At 35.5% G+C, this 21,265-nt stretch overlaps 1 long non-coding RNA gene across 1 annotated transcript in view; it reads right to left on the reverse strand.

The window, feature by feature from the left end:
* Positions 1 to 21,265, reverse strand: part of LOC118683390 (uncharacterized) — a 69,124-nt gene that overhangs the window by 36,401 nt on the left and 11,458 nt on the right. The window contains exon 2 of the long non-coding RNA XR_004979221.2: positions 5,485 to 5,539. This is a non-coding gene — a long non-coding RNA (uncharacterized lncRNA). The remainder of the gene's footprint in view (positions 1 to 5,484; positions 5,540 to 21,265) is intronic.

Genomic DNA, 21,265 nt, shown 5'->3' on the forward strand with positions numbered 1-21,265 from the left:
TATTAACCATAAAGGCAGTTACTCTTATAGGCGTTACTCAAAAACAGGAAGTGCCTTTTCTTTTGCTAGTTATTCACCAAATTAAAATCAGGGTTTAACAATTTTGCATAATGCATTTTTATATAAAAAATTTTGCTCAAACACTCATATCTACCTATGTACTGAATATATTCTGTTATCAGAAAATATTTCAACAGTTTAAACAACAGAAACAGAATGCTATGGAAGATATAAATCTTTCTTACAGACCATTATTTTGTATTGACGACACAACATCCTTGATGATTTCAAAGAACAGTCAATCGTACACATCGAAATAGAAGATTTGCATTTTATACAATTTGATGTCTTTAAACAAAATTTACAAAACATTCACAAGACAGAAAGGCATCAAGTGAATTGAATGTTAAGTTGATGTAGCCAATGTCACTTCTTTGTGAGCCTCATATGCTGAGGATTTGAAAATTATGTAGTTAAAAATTTCATATTTAAATATTTATTTTAAACACATTGAGGTCTCTTGAATACCACTGACATTCCTAACACTACTAACACTACTAACAAAAAATAGTTATGATTGATTCGTTTTTAGTTTGATTATTCTGAAGTGTAAAGCCATTTGGAAACAGAGTTTCAGCTAAAGAAGCGAAATTTGTGACATGCAAAGGCTGTTAAAAAAAATGCACACTGTGTGCGAAAATGGTATACAATTCAAAGAAAAACACTTTTGGCAATTAAATGAAACTAAATGTAAATTCTAAAAGTGTTGATTCGAATTACCTTTATGCTATCAACAACTGCAATGCTATTCTTGGGGAACCTTTTTTTTATCGAATAATAAGACAATCAATGTCTTTAACGAAACTATTGTTGAAGTTATACATATTGTGGTTAAGGGTTTTTAAGAATACCTAAAATTTTAAAAATTAAAAAAAAATATGTAACAGTTATAAAAGTATAAAGGCAGGCAATATTTTTTTGATGATGCTAGATATATGCAGAAATTTATCTTATACCATATTAAGGGGTTACATGGATTCGTCGAGCAAAAAATTTTAATATTTTCAATAAATTTTGTTTCATATAAAAAATTTAATATTTTATACAAACTTTTTGTTATTTCAAAGATACATATTTGATAAAGATTTTGTGAAATTCGCAAAGGAAAATATTCAAAACTCGGTTATTACGACGTCCTTACCCGCAGTGCCTCGGAAAAAGTTGCGTCCGTGTTGACAGCAGAATTTTTTACACGAACATCAAAAGTAAGAAGAAAAAACAAATATTTGAGCTAACACCATTAACTAGGTACGGAGACGGAGAAAAAACAAATAAAGTGCAAAATATATTTTTGGTAGACGTTTTTACAAAAACATGTAAATTTTGGTGAAAATTTCTCTACGTTTTTTGTTTTTTAAATAGTTTTAATTGAACAAAAAAATCCTTCGCGGCAAGCACTTGTAAATTATATTTCAAAAATCTGTGTAAAATTTCATTAAGAACGGTTGAGTAGTTCGTGAGAAATCTTGCCAATCGACTTTGAAAACACAGTTTCGATAAAAACGCATTTAAAGTTTTATGTGACTATATAGCTGAACTCGAGTGCGCAACTTTTGAAAGCTGTATCTCCAAAACTATTACTGGTATCAACTTGAGAATAAAGGACAATATTCTAGAGATGTTAAAGAAATAAATAAGATAATAAAATTTTTTTTTGGAAGCCGTGAAATTCGTGTAACCCCTTAAGTAAAAAAGAGGTTTCAATTTTTAGCGTTTAAAAATATGGCGAGGCAATCGTCGAAAACTGGAAAAACTACGAATTTTCAACCAAATTGAGAGTGAAGACTGATCTATCACGGATAAGGTTAAAAAATAGATTTTAGTTTTTTAAAAAATTATTTTAATATGGAAAATTAAAATGCCAACATAAATTCGTAAATTTTCTGAAAATGCTGGCAAATGGTCGAGAACACTGATTTCATAGTGCAAGAAAACTACTCTCAAACCAGCATAGCTATGAATAAAGAGGCGCAAAATTAGCCAGTGACTGTGAACAATTTTGCTAATTTTCGAATTTTAGTTTCAAATTTTTCACACAAATTCAAAATTAAATTCATTTAAAAGCACAAATATCAAACCAATCTATTGCTGTTGCAAACCAAAAACCACTTTATAGGCCTGCCAAATACATGTTCATCAACCGGGAGTATAGAAGATTTGCAAATTTCTTTTGTCACACATTATATAATCAAAGCCAAGTCACCACTCACCTCATTAAAATGCAATTTTTATTGAATTTCCTTTGTTGCTGGGGCATAAAGGTTTTTCTTTTCATATTTTGCACAAAGTTTAATTAACTTTTTCGTTTTTGTTTTGCTTGTAATTGCTGTAAACGTTTGATCAGCGCTGGGCTTTGAAGTGCCGCCGGCATTTATTATTTCTTGCTGCACTTAAATGCGGTGCAAGCAACAAAAGACACCGTCGCCGCGGCAAAGCGAAGTTAAACAATTCGTCAACGCAAACGTTTTTATTAGGTGGCAGCACATGGAAATTTAATTATACTTTTTATTATTTTTTTTTTATTTTTTAATTTTAATGTGAAATTATTGCAAATGTTGCACTGATGGAAATTGCAATATTTTATTTTTATTTTTTTGTATTTATTTTTATTGTTGTTTCGGTTTTTGTAGCACACAATAAGTTATTTGAGATTTATCGTTTGGCGGCGACAGTTAGTTTTGCTGTATTTTTTTAAAAATATTTTTCAATATTTTTCACTAAAAATCTTGAACTTTACGCTAAACTAGTTAAATGCACTAGCATGTGGCGCGTGCAACACGGCCGTTGCATGCACTTGTGACTTTTATAACAGTAACTGTACGAATGGCGTATGGCTGTTTGCTGCGAGCATGACACGGCAAATGCACAAAGTAAACTTGCGACTACTTTTCGTTTGGCAAATGCGAAAGCGTATCGGCAAAATGCAAAATGTTGCAATGGCAATGTGGCTGGTTTTTGCCGCCGACGCCGCCGTTCGATGCGAAAGCCCAATTGCGAATGCGACATTAACTAACGCGCCTGGCGACCGACCACTTTGTCTTATACTCCACTTCGCTCCACTCGCTTCACTTGGCAGTGCTAAGCACCTGCATGCCATGTATGTATGTATATATACTTGAATATATATATATATATGCGTGTGTGTGCGTGTTTGTGCACTTGCCAGCATACACGAGCGCATAACAACTTTGACGAGAAATATGTAACTATGCATTTTTGCATTTACATGTGTGCGTGCGTGTGTGTGTGTGCGTGTCGGTGTTTAAGCATTGCGTGCGGAGTATTTGAGTACGCCGTGTTACGAACCATATCGAACACTTTGTGTGAGTCTATTTTCAAAGCACTCCAAAGTCAAAAGCCGCTCGAGCATTGTCTGCAAATATTTTCCAACGAAGCGAGCAAAAAAATGCAAAATGTTTGCAAAATAGAAACGGTCTGACGTGTTGCGCTGCATGCCGCCGTATGGAAGGCTTTGTTGCATTGTAGTTGCACGTACTACAGTTATTTGGCCACAAAGCCATAAACACTCCACTAAAATAACAACTCACAGCACTTAGAGTCGCTGCCGAATAGTACGCCGCTCATGTGGCAAGCAGCAAATGCAAATATTGTAAGGTGTAAGCAAATGTTGCAAGCCTCATTTTAGTATTGCAAAGCTTAGTGTTGTCGAAAACGACTAAATTTCCCTTTAAAAAATTACACTCCTTTTACTTTTGCTACTTGCAACATGCTTTGCAACATGCGTTGCTTGCCGTCAGACGAAATTTTCGCACTGTAATGGCCTACGCGCTTTAAGCTGCACATGCGAATTTTTGGTATTTTTGCCACAACCACCAATGCCACCATCATATCGCCATTAAAGCAATAACTTGCAACAAATTACACCACACTGTACTCGGCAAGGTGCTCCGGATTGGTGAGATCAATTGGTTGCATGACTGAGCTGTTCTCACTGTTGCCGGTGTATTGTTTCGCTGTTGTTGTTGTGGTTATTGTTGTTGTGTGGCATTCCACGTTGTTCGTTGCGTGTTGCAGGTGAGTAAAAGGACATCGCTGCTTCGTGCCGGTATGACAAGGCAAAAACAAATACAGTTTAACAGACAGGAGTCGGAGAGCGTGAGTAAATTGGCAGTGTCTGCTGAGACAAAGGATTATTGGCGGATATTGGTCGTTGATACATGTATGTACGTACACATGTACATATGTATATAATAACGTCATTATTTAGACTTTGGCGTGTTTGGGCAAGGTTAGAGGTTGCTCTTTGCGAATTTCTATGCCGATATTTTCACACAAAATGATAAAAAAAAATTTCGTGTGAGTATTTTTTTTTTTTTAAATAAGGTATGGAACTTAAAATAATATTGTTATTTTTTTTTAATATTATACCGAAATATATATATTTATGTAATATTTTTCTTTTTAATAATGAAATAATAAAAATATAAAAGAAATCTGATATCATATAAATCATACAAAAATGTATAAAGTTTTATTAAATTTCAATGATTTCATATATTTTTACTTTATTCGGGAGAGAAAGTTTCAAGTTACACTAAACGTGGGTGGATAGTGCGGAACTTACAACATCTATGCAGACGGTTCAAAAATGGCTAATGGGGTGGGTGCCGGAATCTATTGCTTGGAGCTGGATTTCAGGCGACTCTTCAAGCTTTCACAATACTGCAGTATCTTCCAGGTGGAAGTTTTCGCGCTGAGGAAAGCGGCTGAGATAACTAGCAACGCAGAAAACAACATAAAGCAGAACAATATATACGTCGATATCCAGCCGGCAATTAAGGCAATAATCTCGCATCGCATTACGTCCGAGAATGTCCTTAGAAGCAGGGAGGCAATAGATGGGTTGACTTACGGAAAGCGACTGCATACATAATGGGCTCTAGACCTCAAATGAATTTCAAAAAATGAAATGGCCGATGAGATCCCCGTTCGCCTGGTTACCGAATCGGTACGGGAAATACAGAAGTCACTAAACACGATATGCAATGAAATTTCCGAAAACGCTAACAGATCGATCAGCGCGAGATGGAAGGCCTTCAGGACATGCAAGATCTCCAAGTTCATGTGCAAGATTCCCGAAGAAAAATACGGCCTGAATGACGAATAATTCAGCGCAAATTAAACTGAACCTCGATCTGGCATTATTAAGGACTCGTAGGTCTATGTATGGCGTGACAGCCGGCCTGTATAACTTAACCTAATCTCAAATGGAATTTATAAAGCAAATAAAAGGTCGGAAGATCGCTAGGTAATTTCAGCTTTTTTGTTGAAAATTTTTTTATTCAAAATATACGTTTGTTCTTCAGATTGAAAACTCTATAATCGGTTCAAAACTTCAATACTTATACATATGTATATTCACAATTTTATAAATAGATTTTAATAATTTTAAATTTTACATACCTGTTTCTTTAAAAAATCATCTGCTTTTTGGATTCTTTTTGACGGTTCGCAAAATCTGAAAGAAAAGTTAAATAAACCATTATAATTATTTTAAGAAATATTCGTAGAAGATTAACTGATATAGCAAATGGAAGGGAATATATGTAAAAATATATAATATGTATATAAGCGCTAGTAAATTATAATACCCTTCACAGGTGCATATGTCAAAAAGGGTATAAAAAGATATTTAACATGATTTCAGACAATCAGTACGTGTGGCAGCTATATGCTATAGTGATTTGATCTGAACAATATTTTCCAATATGGTGAAATTGCCTTAAAAAAATCTGTGCCAAGTTTCGTGACGATTTCTTGACTAGATTTTGACCGATCAGTTTATATTACAGCTATATGCTATAGTCGTCTGCTATCGGCGTTCTGACAAATAAGCTGCTTCTTCTGGAAAAAAAACGTGTGCAAAATTTCAAAACGATATCTCTAAAACTGAGAGACTAGTTCCCTATATAGAGACAGCGATCAAAAAACACGGTTATTGAATGTTATGGCTATAAAGTAATATCCAACTGTATATTATACAGTGTATAAAGAAATTGTTAAAAAGAGCTACCCTGCTCAAGCGTGAGAAAAGTTTTGGAAAACCACAACCAACTTTACATTATTTTAAAATATTTTCCTACATTTTCCGTACAAAAAATTATTTGGAGGTTTTTGAGCGCTCTACCTTGACCTTCTTTAAGAACTCACTTAATATTAATTTGTATCATTTGCTTTCTTGACAGTTCTTTATTTTCGTTCATTGGAAATTTAATGCTTAGTAAAATAATGCTAGAGCCAACCTAAACTCCCTCATTCTGTTCTAACCTAACTTAATACGACCATAACTTAGACTGTACTTTTACCAACTCGCACTCTTTAGATACCCCGATTTATTGGTATGTATGGACGTTTGAAAATATAAACCTTTCTAAGCAAGAGCTTAGGATGAAGCTATATGAAGAATCTGAGAAAATGTACCGTAGTGCCGTATATATGTATGTCATATACCATCTGAAAGCAGAGACTTTCAAGAACATAAAGCATACTGACTTTTAAAAATATTTAAAATTTTTTTGGTTGAAAATTTGGACTTTTTTCAATACTAGGTCGATACAAGGAGGAAAAAATATATTTAAAAATAAATAAAAAAGTATTTTTGGGACATTAGAAGTTAAGTTTTCATCAAATTTCGTGAAAGAAAATAAATTTTTTACAACAAGTTGGTTATCGGGATTTTTCACATAAATTTTGAGATTATGTGAAAAAAATCCATTTAGAAAAGTTATAGACTTTTTTACTACCTACAACAATGCCATATTGCTTCTATCTATAGAACTCAAAGTTTAGCCGGAAATCGAGATAAACTATTCGTAACTCTTAAAAGTTCAGCCACGCCCCTCTCCATCTTTTTCCCGACCACAGTTCACCCGTAAATTATTTTTGCTTTAATGCTTTGTCATTTTATCTTTCGTTTCGGATAGGTTTCAATCTAATACGATTTTTTTGGTTATAAAAATTATCTACCCTGGTTTAAAACGGCTCTTGAAAAACGAGCTATTGGATATATGCATTCTTTAGAAAGTTCTATAAAGTTTTACAGCTTGCTAAGGATATCTCTGTGAATACAAATACAATTTTGCAGAACAATAAATTATTAAAATACATTTTTATTAAAATATTTTTAAAATATATCTTTAACTCTTTCGAGATTCAAAACTTTTCAAATTAACACATAAATATGCAAATTGAATTATCCAAAGCTTATTTTGTCAAATTCAATTTATCACTTGTAGCAGACAGTGTCAACCCTTAGAACTACGCTTTATTGCTACATCAACACTTTTCCGTACAAATATACCGTATCTGCCTCAAAAAGCACCCACATATCCTTGCTGCGCCATATATATTATACGTTTCACTAAGTTCACGAATTTTCGGAAGCCCACATCACAAATTCCAACAACCACACTCTCATGCCTACCCAACTCCACACACAGACAAATGCGTTGAAGAGCAATTCGCAAGCGGAAAAGTCACCACACACCTGATAACTAACGGAATGAGCGCTTTCGTGGCGAAGCAAATTGTCGCACACAAAACACTTCGTGGCTGGAAGAGCTCAAAATGGACTTATTTTGCTATTTATTTGTTCGGTTGTTGTTGAAAAGCATTCTTGCGTCGCCAACAACTACAACAACAACATTGAACTGGTTCGTCTTTGGCAACGACACAACGGAGCCACAAGTGGCATGGAGTTGTCCTCTGACAACCGGTTCGCCGGTGGAATTCGGCTCATACAGGTGCTCTCGAGCCAGTTGAAGTGGTGAATTGCTTTGTTGAAATGTTTTAGCCAAAAAAAAAACCAAAAACGAAAACTTCGGCAAATATGGAGCTTGCGCAGTTTGAACGTTGCAGAAAATACGCTCATTTGTTGCATGCGACATAGTCAAAAGTTGCAAAGTAGATACAAATATGTGTGAGCATTCTAAGGTGTAATTCAATGCAACATGCCTAAATAACAGTAAACACATCTTTTTGTACTCAGAGTATTGCTTCTTTGATCAGCATAGAGCACACGCATATGAATATTTAAGTATGTTTAAAAAAGTTTGAAGCATAAATGGACCATAGACCTTAGTGTTTGTTACAAATCGGAGCTGTTTTTACTCAGAAAGTTACTCAAAACAATGTTTATTGCCATATATAAAAAAAAACTTGTTAAATAGCACTATTTGAAAATTTAGTGCTGCCACCTATTTTTTTATAATGCAACAAAAATAATTTTACAATTCCGTTCCTTATTTATTTTATTGTTAAATACAGCTTTTGCTTAACTGTTAATAAATTTTAAAAATAGTGTTGCCACCTATTTTTTTTAAATATCATTCAATAGAAATAAATTTTTCATTTCCCTCTCTTCTTTAAAATTTTTTTGGTGCGTTTTCTCCATAAGTTTTATTGTAAATATATTTAAAAAACGGTGTTGCCACCTATTTTTAGTTTAAAATGTAATAATTTTTCCTCTAAGATTTCTTAACATAGAAAATGGCAATCTACATGTCTTTAACAGAGTTAGGTTAGTGAGAGAATATAGTGATCTAGACTCGGGCTTTTTGGAAACTAGCTAGTACTCTTTGGTCTATCAATTCTGCATAATATTTAGAAAATTCTGTTATAATAAATTTTCCTTCCCCCAACAGATCACGTTTTTTCTCCAATACTGGTCGGAAATACTCTGACAAGAAGTATGTTAAGTTTTGTTATGCTATGTTATGTTATACTATGTTATGTAACGTTATGTTATATTATCTTATGTTATGTTATGTTATGTTTTTTGTGCTTGTTATACTATGCTATGCTTATCTATACTATATAATGCTTTATGTACTAATTATGCTATGGTATGCTATGCTATATCAAACGATGTTATATGTAACTAATTACCAATAAGCGTCCACATCTACATAGCAATATGCATAATTTCACGCGTTACTTGCAACAAACCGTTATGAGAACAAAATTACTTGCTACTAGTCAAACACACCCTTCAAACAATGCGCATTGTTATTGTTTTCAAATTTAATGCTTTTCAAAACATACTAAACCCACAAATGCAAATTGACCAAAATGCGTACGCTTGGGAGCATTTTGGAATTTTTGTGGTCACAGAGTGATGACAGCGCTGGCAGGCGGTTGGAGGCGCTCAGCGATGAGACCGGCAGTAAATGCTAATGCCAACCGAAAATATGCAACAAACAAACAGTGGAGGGCCACAAGCGGTTTTTGCTAAACCGACACTTAAAATTGAAAACTTTTCTATGAACAGCAACAACAGATATGTATACGTGTATATATGTTTATCTAAGTAATCTCTGGCTGGCATATTTTTAAACACGTGCATCACTGTTTGCTATGACCACTGCATGTATGTACAAGTATATATAGGTATTGTATATGTATGTGTGTTTTTGTATGGCTATGAGTGTATATTTCGAGCATATCATAGCCTAATGTGAGTATTTGTCTCTGACTGCCAATTTAGAAATTTACATAAATATTTTCACATGACCGCATTTGCAACAAAAACTCCAGCAGCACAATACAACTTCACTGCGGAACTCTTTAGAGCATACAAGTATTTGCATACAATATATATATCTATATCTAAGTGTATATATATCACTTATATTTATATACTCATTGCATTTATTTATTTTCGTTTTTAGTTGGCCACTTTGTTGTGGTTGTGGCGCTTCGGCAAATTTACTCCTGCGGTCTAATATACCCAAATTTACGGTTTATTTAATCATAGCGCAGTGCCTCCACAATTTCCGTCAACAGACCATCTTTGGTCCATCAATAGTGCAGGTGAGTCATACCAATAACATAACTCTACATACAAGTATGTCTACATAGAAATGTGTGGAGTGAGTGAGCAACTAAAAAGTTTTATTTCTCCAATTATGTCATATTCAATTAGGGAAAAGTTTTTTAATAGTATAAACAATACATATGTTACAAGTGAAAGTAAAGGTTTCTGGTGTCGTTAAATGTGGCGCAGAGAGTGCTTGCAGAAAGTCCTGTGAAGAAAGGTTTTTAAACTTTTTGCAAATTTTTCTCTTCGAAAGTAAAATTTTACAATTTACCATTTTAAATATTTACCAGTTGGCCAAATATTAAAATCTCTCATAAAATATAAATATTTAAAAAGATTCAGTAAAAATCGGTATAACGATTCTTGAATACTTATTTCACACATCAAACTGTTTTGTACGTTAAAATCAAGAGTCAAAATTGTTAATTGCCAAAGTCAGTAATCTAAATGAATCTTGAGTTCAAATTAATCCGAGCCCATTTGCAAGGAGACAATTGCCAGATTTAAGGCTCTTTTTGCAGCGAGAATACTGATACTTCGACGGAAGTATTCTCTCTTTCTTTATCAATTTTCCACAAAACTGGTATAACTCTGATGGTTTACAGACTTGTTTGATTTAAATAAAAAAGTATTAGTATTTTTCCTAACTTGTTTGAAGTTTCACAACAGAGAAGTTTCGGGCTCTAGCATACACTAAACCAATTGCCAATGGCCAATCGAACAAGCAACTAGCATAAGTAAAATCTAGACAAGACCATTTACAAAATGACAATTGTCAGATTTGAGGCCAAAATTTACCAATTCATCATTGCAGCAAAACAGATAAATATCTCTCAGAGTTCTCAGAAATAATGTTAGTTTAGATTATATTCAGGTATAACATGTTTTCAAGTGAGAATACTGATTCTTCAACGGAAATGTGTTCTTTTCCAATATGATTTCTCCATGAAACTGGTATAACTCTGAAAAGGTTTATGTTCTCAAAAATAATTTTAGTTTAGATTTGAATAAATATAAAATGTTTTTCTGTGAAGACTGATTCTTTGACGGACCTTTTTTTACTTTTTCAATATTAATTTTCCATAAAACTGGTATAACTCTGATAGATAAGAAACTAGTTCAATTTAAATTTAAAAAAAATCTAAAAATAACTAGTATTTTTCTTAACTCGTTTTAAGTTTCAAAATTGGAAATTATTTAGTCCTAGTACACTCTCAAGATTGGTGAATCGAACAAGCAAATGGCATAAGGAAAATATATTGGCATTATTAAGTGTTTTCGAGCAGTTATACCAATTATTTAACTAGGTATCCTCAAATTCTTGTGTATGAAATTTAACGGAAGCACTAACATAACGGTTGTTGTTTCGCTAAACAGCGTTCAAACTGAGTTTACATACAGTTTTTGAGTAAATATTCATCTGAGGCTGCTATACTTTCATAGACCGGAAAATGTCGCGAACGTTTCTCGTCGATTACAGAAAAATATAATATTAAAAATTATATTCAAAAGAATATAATAATTAATCTTTAAGAGACTATAAAATTCAAAAGAATATAATGGTTAATCTTTAAGAGACTATAAACGAATTTTCAATATATTTTGAACGTAAAAAAGATTTCTCATACAATTTTTTCTGACATTGATTGAAGAGTTCTTGAAGTGTTAAGGTAATGGATTGGACAATGTCCAGTAAGAATTCTTCCGATCGTCAAAGGAAAGTAGCTCAGTAGATCTCCTGCGTTCTACTTTAGTTCAGAAGTATCTCGTAGTCGCAGAGAAGCTGGTCGTTGCATATGACAACAGAGGTCCAACTCGTTCACACTCCGACGTGTGTAGAGGTAAGGTGCCAACCTTTGCTAACTCACCGGCTTTGCAGTTTCCATCGATTCCGTTATGAACAGGCATCCAAACCAGTCTGATAATGAAATAGCATAATGCTATTTCGAGTGAGGACAGTCACTCCTTGACTAACACAGCACAGCTCAAGTATTTCCATCGCTGAAGAAAAGAAAATACAAATTTGAAAGAATTTCTTCTTCATTGGCGTATGAAGGGGAAAGAGCGTGCGTCTTGGCCTAATCAAGGATGTTTAAAATAGCTTAAAAAAAATAAAAATAACAGACATTAAGTATTAAATAACCTCACTAGATTAGGTCCGATTACTTCTCAGATGCACTGTATCAAAATCTAAAAATTTAACTAAGTAGATTCGTGTATGCGAACCGGCTGCTTTAAAATTAAAATTTATTTTCGTAGTGTGCCGAAATTTTGACAGCTCTTCAATGGCTTCACACACACACATGCAGCATATATGGCAGCAATACTTCAACTTCAACTTGAAATCTACAGTTTCAGCTTGATCAAGAAGAGCTTAAGAGATGACTATGCTGCACTTGATATAAAAATATAACATAAAGCCAGCATAAAACTACAAAAAAAACTTATATGTACATGAGTGAATGTGTGTTTGTATGTGTGACAGTGTGTTGTGGTGTGGTGCGGTGCGCGTGAGGAATGACAACGAAATTTGATCACTTTTCGTTTGAACCGTAATAAATCACTCGCTTGAGTTGAATTCAGCGAGTATGGTTTAAACGACAACAACAACAAATTATTAACATGAAAACACCATGAAGCATACGCAAACAACAACAAGCTTTTATATATACACCGACATACATACATACAAGTATGTATGTGTGTTTGCGCCACATTTTGTTGCACGCATCATTGCGGGTCCACAATGTTGATCCTTCTTGTAAATCTGACTCCGCATTAAGACAGCCGAACGACAAAACCCGTTCCTTGATATTATTTTCGGTTACTGTCAGAGCAATTTGTTTCGTTCATTTTTGGGCAATCTCTCACTTTACGACAGGAGGAGCAGTAACAAGGGAAAAAAGAACAAAAACAAAAACAAAAGTCCAGAAGAAAATACAATAATCCAAAAAAACAAAAAAAAATACAAAAATCCAGCAAACAACAAAAACTGCAGCAAAAAGACACTTTGACCGCAGTTTCCAAGTAAAATACGAAAATAAAATTTGTTGGGCTTTCAGCTTGGCCAAAGTACCCATTCCAGTTCGTTGCAGAGTCTGTTTGATGACACACACTCCACACGCAGTCCGCACTACCGCACATACCGACATAAGTGCTGCTTTAATGCACGCACGTGTAGCTGTGTGTGTGTGTGTATGTGTGTTAAGGAAGCTTCCTGAGAATTTTTGCAAACGAAAAAAGAGTAAATATCGCACAAGAAACTCCCAAAATGCGAAAATGGGAGTAAAATGAAATTATTTCCAGATTCTGAAAATATAAAAATGCTGGGATCGTAGCGCTTGAAAGCAATAAGTACACACAACACACACATGCGCGTATACACTTGGCTTTAACCTTGGACGCAAAATACTTTTCGTTTTCGACTCATTTTTGTTGAAACAAACCGAACGTATTATACCCTTCACTGGTGTACTTTTTGCAGCATATAGTGGTTTAAAAAGTTCTTTATCTTGATTTTGATCGATCAGTTTGTATGGCAGCCATATGCTATAAGGAACCGCTCTGAACAATTTCTTCGGAGATTGCATTGTTGCCTTAGAAAATAACGTATGCCAAACTTCGTGAAGATATCTCGTCAAATGAAAAATCTTTCCATACAAGCACTTATATCCGATCGTTCAGTTTGTATGGCAGCTATATGCCATAGTGGTGTGATATCGGCGATACCGACAAATAAGCAGCTTCTTAGAGTGAAACGGACCTGTGCAAAATTTCCGATCGATATCTCAAAAACTGAGGTACTGATTTGCATATACAGATATATAGACGGACAGATAGATGGACAGATGGACTGACGAACATTACTAAACCGACTCAGCTCATCACGCTGATCATTTATATATAGACTTTATAGCGTCTACAACTTTTTTTCTGAGTGTTACAAAAATCGTTAATATATCCTGTTCAGGGTATAAAATTGCATTGAAATGTGAAAAAATAAATGAAAAACGTGAAGAGCACGAAATGCAAACAACTCAGCTGAACTGAGCTGAAAAAATCAACAACAAATTAAAAGCGAAACCAAATAAAGTGCAACACGGCAGCGATGCGACGGCGACGCGGCGGCGCACACGAAGTCATCGAGATGGGCAAATTTGCCAAATACGCGAGCAAAAAAAAAAAACAAAAATAAGCGAGCGGAGCAGCATGAAAAATAAAAGTGCAGTAAAAGCAAACTGGGTAAACATAACAAGAATAAAAATAAAATATAAAAATAAAAATAAGTCACAAACCCAGTGCCATGAACGACCGATAATGCCGTGGAGCCGACCGAACCGTACACACACGCACACACAATTTAATGAACTCCAGCTCCGGGCGAACGGCGGCTCTTAAGCCGAAATGCATGCGACTTTGGGGCAGACAGCCGACACGTGAACGCAGACTAACCGAAAATAATAAAAGGCAGCATCAACTCCAATCAGCAACAACAACATTTGCAGCAGAGGCGCTGCAACGCAAAAGGACCACAAAGCCAACGCAGGCGATGTGTGGCAGACAATGCAATAAAATGAAATAAACCCACAGCAAAAAAAAAACAAAAACTCAAACAATAACAACAAAAATAACAAAGAACGCTTAATCGAGCAGGCTTGTCGCGGCGCGGCGGGGGCAGCATGCGGTATTGGAGCAATTCATGCGAAGAAATAAAATGCTCGAGAGGCGGTATGCGCTGTCGCCGTAACAAAATAACTTCGCATCGCTGGCAAAGTGCGCCTACATGCAGGTGTGTGTGTATGTACATACATATGTATATATACAACTTGCATATGTACATTGTTGTTTGTTTATGTGTAAAAGTTTCGAAGATACGCTTCTTCAGCGCTGGCAGGCGCATTCACCTAAAGCTGACTAACAAACCGATATGTACATATGTACATATATAATACATATGTTAGTAGAGCATATATTTGATATTATATACTACATATGTATGTTTGAAAGTGTCTATGTATGTACGTATTAAATAAGCGTCGGGAATGCACAAAAGTTCGATAATTCTTGTAAAGCTCGAATACAGCACTCGCTCAAAGTTGTTGGCTATATAAAGTCAGAACAAACATTAGTTCCAAAAAGTTTACAAATACATACAAACTCTAACTTTAACAACGAGGCTATAATACCTTTCACCGTTGTATTTCTTAAAGCATAGAAGGTTATAAAAACTTTTTCTTAATTTTGATCCGGCAGTTTGTATGACAGCTATAGGCTATAGTGGTATGTTCTGAATAATTTTTTCGCAGATTGTAGCGTTGACTTAGAAAATAATTTATGTGAAATTTTGTTAAGCTAGCTTGTCAAACATAAAAGTTTTCCATACAAGCTCTTGATTCTGATCGTTCAGTTTGTATGACAGCTATATGTTAAAATAGTCCGTTATTAATGGTTCCGACAAATGAGCAGCTATTTAAAAAGAGACGGATGTGTGCAAAATTCCCGATCGATATCTCAAAAACTAAGAGACTAGTTCGCATATATACAGATGGTCGTCGTATATTTAAAACTGGATTTTTGCCTTGCATGAAACTTCTCGTAATTGATTAAAATTGTCGACGACTAAATATAAATTTTTTCCAAAATTAACACTTACTTTAAAATAACAACAGAAAATTTTGAAACTGGCTACTTCTTGCCAAGCCATAATAAATCTTCGAAAATCACGAAATATCATACTTCTGTTATTAAAACCCTCTCATAAATCACCGTCGATAATTTAAGTATCGTATTCGATAATAAAGTTATCCGTTATTGATTTGCCTGAAAGTCTCGAATATAATATATGTACCATAAACCATTCGTCAGACAAACCTAGAAAATATATTGCATCCACTGCCTATGCGTGGGAACAAAGGGCCACAATGAGACTTCTCCATTTATTTCGATCTTGCACTAGCTCCTTGATTTGACTCCAAACTTTTTGGATTATTAATTTTTCGTTGTCCATATTCCATCGCCAAGTCAGAACAGGTCAGCCTTTCCATCGGCTGGCCTTGTGAATGCCAGTCGATTGTGGATGCCGGGTGATTATATCTGAATCTCATCTTAAAACATATCCAAGCAAGCCCCATTTTCTTTTGAGAATTGCGACTCACTGGGGAGTTTGGCTTGTGCGTGACCCTAAGTCCGTGTAGAGATAGTGACGGACCTGAAAATACGGCAAACATTGTGAAGGCATTGGTTTGTGTGAAAACTCGCAGCTTTTGGATGTCAGAGGCTAAAAGATTCCATGCTTTACAGTCGTATAGAAATGTGGGCATAACATTGGAGTTAAATATTTTTACTTTGGTACGTCGCGTAATGACCGAGCAGCGCCTGTTCGCATTAAGAGCACCGAAAGCTTGTTTGTTCTTCTTTATATGGTTGCTGATATCATACTTTGATCCTTCGTTTGAGAATATAAAAACAAGTAACAACCTAAAAACTGTTTGTGACCAAATATTTTGCAGAATGAATTATCAAGCTCCTCGGAAATACCATTTTTACCTAGATTCGCCAGCAACTAAATTTGTCCATCGACTCAGAAGCCAGTACACACTCATATATGTACGTATAATATATCATTTGGACTACCACCGCTTGAGAAGACAATTTCGAAATACCTAAAGTCAGCCCAAACTCAAATGCAACTGTCAGTGATTGGGAAATTTCAGTCAGTCAGTCACTCCATCGACCTATCAGACGCCAGTCGTTCAACTCCGCACAACATTCAAGTGACCGAAACAAAAGGCATGTTCCCTGTGGGAAAAATCAAAATCGTTGTGAAATTACAACAAATCGCTTTTAACATAAACACACACGCACACATTTACCGTAGGGAAGCGCGCGGTTCGAAGGGTGTTCGACGCAACTGTGATACAAGAAATGGAATGGTGCAACGTATGCAACAGTGTAACAGGCTGCACAACAACAATGCAACAGTTTAAGTGAAAAAATCTGTCCTTGTTTTCAACTGTCTAACAGCTGCTGGCGAACTCCGGCCAGTCAGACACACGTGTACATGAGTAAAACTGTGCGCCGCCGCAACAACAGCAGCAATGACAAAAGCCAGCTACTGGTCGCGCCATGCAATCGGAAGCCGTTGCCGGTATGTTGCAACAATGTGCAACCGTTGCTAGTCAGCAGCAACACAATATACAACGCTACGCCGAAGGTAGCAGTTGTCCAACGGACATGGACAAAATATCGAGTTCATTGCTTCATTTCTCGGTTTTGTAGAATATTTTCCAGCGAATCAATTAGACCAATAAAAATATTTGTATGACAGTTTTGTTGAAAAATATTTTGTTGCAATTATTGAGTGGATGTGTGTGTTTGTGTCGGCAATGGGATCGTACATTCTATGCTTTTGAGCTCAAGTATTGTTTTGAAGTTGACAATGTTAAAGTTTTCTTAATTTTTCTTGGTTGGGGAATACAAAGTGAGGTTTTATTTTTTTAAAATACAAGAAAAATCTAGAAATAGAATCAACGCGTTTGCACCTTCAACTAACTAGAATCATGGCTACAGAATCGTTGAAAATGTTGTGCTAGTGTTCTGGGTAGTCTACTTCGTCACGAACACAAGTATTTGAGAGGCATAAAGCATTCAGTGAAGGTCGTGAAGTCATCGAAAACTTGCCTCATGCGAGTCGTCCTTGCACCTTTGTTAATGACGTCAGCATCGACAAAGTTGTAGAAACACTGCTTAAAAATCGTTGGGTTGTGTTGGGTGAGCAGAGAGATAGCAAATGATTTCAACACATCTTATGGATCGTCCCAATACATGTCAGTTAATGTTTTGGGTATGAAACATGTCAATGTCGTACTAAAAGGCTTAATAACGTCGAATAGAGGTCGCAAAAGAGATGCTTGACAATGTAGCTAAGCGCTCCAATAATAAATCGAAACTGAAAATACCAAAATTCACTGAAGGATGGGCAGGGTACAATAAATTTCTAACCAAAAGCAAGCGTACATGTTATAACTCGATCAACGTCAAAAAGTCGTGACGGTCACTAAATTCACTGCTGGAAACATAACCTAACTTTTTACCTAGTATTAATCGAAAAATTTGTCGTTGCTAACTTGCTGTAAGCTTAAACTTCAAACAATTTTTTTTAATACGATACAGCAACCTTTAGAACCAGACACTTCGACAAATTCTTTCAGGTTTGCACCAAAACTCTGTCGATTATAACTAAAACTTAACTGAATAACTTAACTAATAGTTTTAGTAATACTTGTATGTATACTACTTGGGTCCTATATTTTCAATGATATCTCTGCTCTACTCTTAGTTCTTCTCTTTTCTCAAAATTTCAATCGTGCTTAGAACAAAGTAATTTTAATTTAATTGTTCTTATATTTGCGAAGCATAGATTTAATATGATATATGTGAATGATATTAGAAGAATTGGCCTTATCAGACCTATTTAGAAGACCTATATATGTGACTATAGTAGACGACATGACCTAACTTCCGTGCCCACTACGGTCGAATCTAGCAATTGGAACAGAACAAGATTTTATCCGACCAAGGACTGACTCAGCAGCATTCCTCCAAATGCCTTCAGGAATATTTCTGCTCCTACATAAACAACAACAACAACAACAACAACAACATGTCCTAACCTAACTTCTTAGAGCCAAACATACATATATATTTTCTTAGTGGGGCTGTGAAAATTTTTTTTCGCCTTTGACTCGTTTGTTGTTGCTCCAGCTCAAACATATATTAAGCTCAGCTGATATAATAATTCCTGCAATATTTCATGGTTTCTTCTTATAAGTTGTGAGGGGGCTGTTATTGTATCTCTTAGCTCGTATTCTGAATCATCAACACACCCGCCTATATTTAGTTCCAAATAATTATTTTCAATGAACAAATCGAAGAAATACGTATGTATATCTTCGTCTGAAATAACTTTTACGAAGTGAAAACAAATGGATTTTTTTCCTGGAAGTTAATTATAATATATATATTATATTTATATATGACCTATAAGAACTTTAATTTTGAGTTCTTCTTACTTTGCTTCATTAGCTGCCTTCGATTTGTCAAGCGTTACTCTCCCGCGAATCGAACAAACTATACCAAGATGCTGAAACAAACGGGCAGCACTTGTGATGCAACCTTGCGCTAACATGTCTTCGGATTCTGTTTTCTATGAATTACTATAACTGATTTTAAGTTTTAAATATCGTCTTTTTCTCTCTAAGAAAAAGGCTTATTTCTCGAAACCGCCGATATCGGATCACTATAGTATATAGCTACCATGCAAACTGACAGATATAAATCTAGTCCCTGTATGGAACACTTTTTTATTTGAGAATATATTATTCTCGTGGAAATTTACTTATTTCAGTAAAACTAAAAACAACATTTTGAGGCCGAGAAACTTTTAACTATTTTATGTTATGCTTAATTACTCAGTGATTTTGGAAATACTTTCACGCTCCATAGAAACCTACAATAACAACATAATTTATAGCCAAGAAATAACCTTAACACTTATTAATCATATCGGTATAATGCAGCAAAACGATTTCTTTGCGCCACATGTTTAACACTTGAAGCACAATTACAACAATAAATTAAATATTTTTTAGAAAAGTAAAAAATATATGCATATATAATGTATATATGTATATATACATACATATATATACAATATATGAATAAATATGAGAAACTCACAAGTCCATCGATCTTCGCAGACATTACCTATCCCAAGCGTATCCGCCTTCAATTTATCTTCATCTGTAGGATTTTCAATTATTTACACGCACATTACGTCGAGCGAAAACAAACAGCTTGAAACCAAGAGCGTCTGTAGATACAAGCGATTATACACACATAACGAGCTGTCTGTTCTTTTCTCAACAAATAAACATATAAATAATGCCCTCAGCTTGCCCTTTCCCTCCGCCAACAGCTTGCACGTGATTTTCCGCCAACAGATTTATCACTACAGTTCTTACAACATCTCTCACCTTTTTATACAACACTGTAATTTACAATACCGAAACACATGTTCGATTTTCACAACGGATATGCACACACACTCATACACAGTCTCACACAAGCGCAACTATCTGTCGAAGATCTCACCGATTGTGTCCCTGCAACTGCGAGCGCAACTGTGATCGCCTGTGAACCTGTCGTCGTGGCACGGTCATGTGTGCAGTTAACGAACCTGAGCGCGCAACAGCGGCTGGCTGCGGCTATCACAGATCAACGCACTTCTTGTAAATAAATACGTACTTATTATGCGCGTTCAACTACTGCTATGCGCAGACGCACGGCTGTTGAAAATCGAAAGTGATCCTACAAACCCACTTCGAGTTCCCATTGTTTCCCTTTCATTCAGGAAATCGACAAAGTACGCAAAAAACAAACAAAAAATTAACAAATCACATCAACAACAACAGCAAAGCAACAAAAAATGTGCTCAAGAAGTCAGATCTTGAGCAGAGGGACCACAAGTATAAGCTATAATGAGTAAGGAGACCAAAAAAAAAACCAAAAAAAAAACAACAACAACAACGCTGAAGTACACAAAAACCAAACAATTGAAGGACGCGAACCTAAGACAACAACAGCAAAAGCAAAGAATGGCAAGCGAGCGAGCAGATGCAGCGGTTACCAGCCTGGCACCAACAGGCCGCAACTGGCAATTTGCGCAAAGAACCCTTGCCTACCCTAACACGAGAATGAATGGGTAACCGAACAGCAATGTTACCGGAAAACAAATCTGAATATATTTCCAGCGTGAGTCGCTGAGTCTGAATGTGTCTGCATGGCTGTGTGGCTGCGTCACTGACTCCGGTAGCGCTGGTGCTGGGGCGCGCTCAATATACGCAGGAGTCGCGGCAAGGCATTGCTTGTGTGGCAGGCAACAGCACAACGCACAAAAAAAATGCGAATCTCTGTTGTTCGTTGCGGTTTAGCAGAGCAGTTGTGCAGATCATTTAACGAGGATCAAGCACGTAGGGTCAAGCCAGACGCAATGTGGCGGATTTGAGGCGCATTAGCTTCGGCAAACAAATATACAAGTACATACCTATATCAGATAAATGTATAACAATAAAAATTGTAAATGGAGCGGCTTAAGGTGAGCTTGGTGCAAGAGTTGTAGAAGTCTCGGCAGCCATAAGGTGTGGGGTAGCGAGTGTAGGAAAGAACAACAGACGATGCATGTGACACAAATGTGAAAAGATGTCAAGATTTACTTGTGTTGGAATGAACCTTAGGGTGACACTTAAGAAATAAAGTGAATAATTTGTTTAGTCTTCATACGCCAAGTGGTAATAATGTGGTTAAATC

This window comes from Bactrocera oleae, chromosome 6 (assembly GCF_042242935.1).
Source record: "Bactrocera oleae isolate idBacOlea1 chromosome 6, idBacOlea1, whole genome shotgun sequence".
In the NCBI taxonomy this organism is placed as follows: Eukaryota; Metazoa; Arthropoda; class Insecta; order Diptera; family Tephritidae; genus Bactrocera; species Bactrocera oleae.